This window comes from Mastomys coucha, unplaced genomic scaffold, assembly GCF_008632895.1.
Source record: "Mastomys coucha isolate ucsf_1 unplaced genomic scaffold, UCSF_Mcou_1 pScaffold23, whole genome shotgun sequence".
In the NCBI taxonomy this organism is placed as follows: domain Eukaryota; kingdom Metazoa; phylum Chordata; class Mammalia; order Rodentia; family Muridae; genus Mastomys; species Mastomys coucha.
In genome coordinates, this window is record NW_022196906.1 from 32,226,660 (window position 1) to 32,230,269 (window position 3,610).

At 35.2% G+C, this 3,610-nt stretch overlaps 1 pseudogene; it reads right to left on the minus strand.

The window, feature by feature from the left end:
* Positions 1-772: 772 nt before the first annotated feature.
* Positions 773-1,736, minus strand: LOC116072139 (annotated as a pseudogene).
* Between the last annotated feature and the right edge of the window lie 1,874 nt (positions 1,737-3,610).

A 3,610-nucleotide genomic window follows, 5' to 3' on the forward strand; every position in this document is an offset into this window, starting at 1 on the left:
AATATATAAATGTATGTATTGTATTTGTATATACGTGGTAAGAATCAAACATAGAAGTATATGTAAGTACTCAATCGCTGGACTATAATACCAACTATGGATTCTTTTTCACAAGTTAAGTAGACATTTTGCAAACACAAATCTCATTAAAACAAAGGTAATAATGACTCTAGATATTATGTACTGTTATTATGTTGTTTCTAAAAGAAATCAGTCCTTATCAATAGTTCAAATGCAGTTGCAAATTCAACTGTATTTTTAACAAAACATCTTTTTATAAAAAATACTATCAGTGTTAGTGATATCTGAGAAGTTTGAATACAAAATTAACCTCATTCAACAGCAATTTTTTCATATGGTCTCTCTTTTATTGTAATTCTCACATGTTTTTAAAGACTTGAAGCAAGAAAAGCTTTACAAAATCCTCTCTGAAAACAACAAAACAAGTAAACTTATTAGAACTCCACGGCTTCCCTTTGTTGTAGAAGTACACAGATAAGTAGTAGATAGAATTGTCTTGATATACAAAAATATGCCATCCCGTGTCTAAAGATGAAGCTGCAACCACATTCCAGATGAGTTCCTAGATCATAAATATTTTCTTATGTTCATGTAAGAAAATCAAGAAATTTTGTGCAGGAAAGTGAAGAAATAATAAAATGGGAATCTTGCAAGACTATAAAACAAAAGGTGAATGAATGAAAAGAGAATATCAAAAAACAAGTGGATAAGAAAATGAAGTGGAGAGAAAGGACCAATTTGAAGACATGGACTATGGCAGCCCTAGTGGTTCACTCACTGTGAGTCTCCTCAGTGTTCTCTTTAGAGCAAGTTTTACATCCTTATTCCTGAGACTGTAAATAAAGGGGTTCAGCAAAGGCATCAAAAATGTACAAAATAGACAGAAAAATTTCCCCTGATTCACAGATTCATCAGATGATGTTTTGACATGTGTAAGCATACCAAATCCATAAAATAGGACAACAGTCATTATGTGAGAACTACAGGTGCTCATGGCTTTGGACAAACCCTTACCTGATGACAGTTGAGTGATATTAAAAAGAATCAAAGCATAGGAGGTTAAGATAAGAAAGCTAGATACAAGGACTACTGTGCTTACAAAAACAGAACTTATAAGCTCATTGGCATAGGTGCTGCTGCAGGAGAGCTGGAGAAGGGGGAAGATATCACACATGTAGTGGTTGATAATGTTTGAACCACAAAAGCTGAGCCTGATCATATACCCTGTATGGACAATTGCACCAACAACCCCCATAAAGTATGAACCAAACATTATCAAGGAACATGTCATAGGAGACATGATGACCAGGTAGAGCAGGGGTTGACAGATGGCAACATAGCGATCATAGGCCATGGCTGTCAGCAAATAGCACTCAGAATTGGCAAAAAAAACACATGAAAAACAACTGTGTCATGCATCCTGTAAAAGAAATTATGTTCTTCTCTAAGACAAAACTCATTAGTGTTTTGGGAGTAAAGACAAATGAATAACATAAATCAATAAAAGACAGATTAAAGAGGAAAAAGTACATAGGTGTCTGAAGGTTTGAATTGCAGCAAATGAGACACATTAAACTCAAGTTTCCCACCACAGTGATTATATAGTTCATCAGAAACAGGAAAAACAGGGGCATCCGGAGTTCAGGTTGGTCTGTCAGTCCAGTGAGAATGAACTCAGTCACAGAAGAGACATTCCCCTTAGCCATTTGTATCATCAGTAGATCTGTAGAAACAGTGGTGAAGGGTCACATTAGCAAGAACTCTGCCACTGATTTAAAAAAGGACAGTTAGGGGCTAGAGAGATGGTTCAGCCATTAAAGGCTAGGCTCACAACAAAAAAGGACAGTTAGCATTGTTTGTTACAAGTTTATGGTTGTCTAAAGCCACTCCACAAAATATTCAAAGAACATACTTCCCATTCCTGAGAAATCCCTATTTCTTCTTTGTTATCAATGACTAGCATCAATTGTGAGAAAATACTGACAGAATTTTTGAAGTATTTAAACAACATTTCCTCCCTTTTCTTTATTCTTTATTAGGAATTAGGAATAGAAAGAGAAATGAGCAGGCTCTGTCTCTCGAACTAATAACTCATATAGCTTTGCGGTTTTTTTGAAGGGATGTTGTGAAGATAAAGACAATTGATGAGATGCTCACCTCTGCTGTTGAGTCACACAGTTCCTTTCATTCCAGTGTCCTAAGGATCCTAAGTTTCTGATGATTAAGGGGGATTGGCTATCAGTACAATTCTGGCTCTGGCCTCCTATAGTATCTATGTTGGGTATATGGCATGATTTCAGTTTGAAAATTTCTTTAAAAGGTTCTCTTTATTTGCACAAAGGAAAATAATAATCTCATTTGTGCATCCGATTTATCATTTCACTCAAATGAGACTCATAACAGCATTCTGGGAAAAGATATTATAAGTACTTCTCTCCTTGATGACCCCTCTTAGGTTGAGTAAGTCCCTTAACAGTAAAAATAAAAGAGCCCCTGTTTACATCATGTATTGTTGATACATACATTCTATCTTTTTAGACACAAGGTTATGCTTGGTTTGTAATTTCCCATCAGGAATACCTAATTCCCTGAGCAGAACAATGGTTGTTCCCTTCAGAATTCTACTCATTATGCCCTGCACAACTCTGCAAGAGAAAAATCCAAGGCCATACTCATATGGCATTTCTAGCAATTTTCTACAAACCCATACAATTGCATCAGTAATTATGAGTTCATAAATAAATACTCTACAAATAAGATTTTGGAGCAAAGAGGTTGATGGAAAAGGAATAGGCACTCAAGACATCTGAGTTTAAATCCAGACTTTTCTACTTCTTAACAATGAAATTGTATACCAAGGTTATAATTTCTCTGACCTTGTAAATTTATATTTACATAATTATATTGCTATGGATATCTATAAAATTGGGTTCATGAAAAAGGGTCTGGGATACAGCTCAGTGGTAGAAACCTTATTTTGCATACAGGGAACTCTGGGTCTAATCTCAGCATTGTAACAGTGATAATAATAGTCATATGAAGTAAGGCAAAAGAACTACTATATCATATTCTTGTTTTAATTCAATTAGATGTTCCACATAATGTAGCAGATAAGACTATCCTAGACAAATAGAATAGTGTAATTCCTCTTCCCTGTTTTATATCTTTGAACAGATAAATCAGGATTTCTCATCCTCGTTATAATGGATATTCAGATAAAGTAAATATAAGTTGTATTGCTCTCCTGTGTAACAAAGAATGAACAATATCCCTTGGCCATGCCCATTGCATTGCCAGTACTGAAATTCATATCATCATCTCCTACACATCAATTGTGGCCAATAAAATTTCTCTAGACATTGTAATATATAACATGGACACTATCTTAGGGTTTCTGTTGCTATGAAGATACATCATGACCAAAACAACTCTTATGAAGGAAAATGTCTAATTGGGGATGGCTTACAGTTCAAAGGTTTAGTCCATTGGTGATTATCATGGCAGCATGCAAACAGACAGAGCTGGAAGTTCTACATCTGAATTACCAGACAGCAAAAATCACAGGCTTGAGCTTCTGAGACATCAAAGC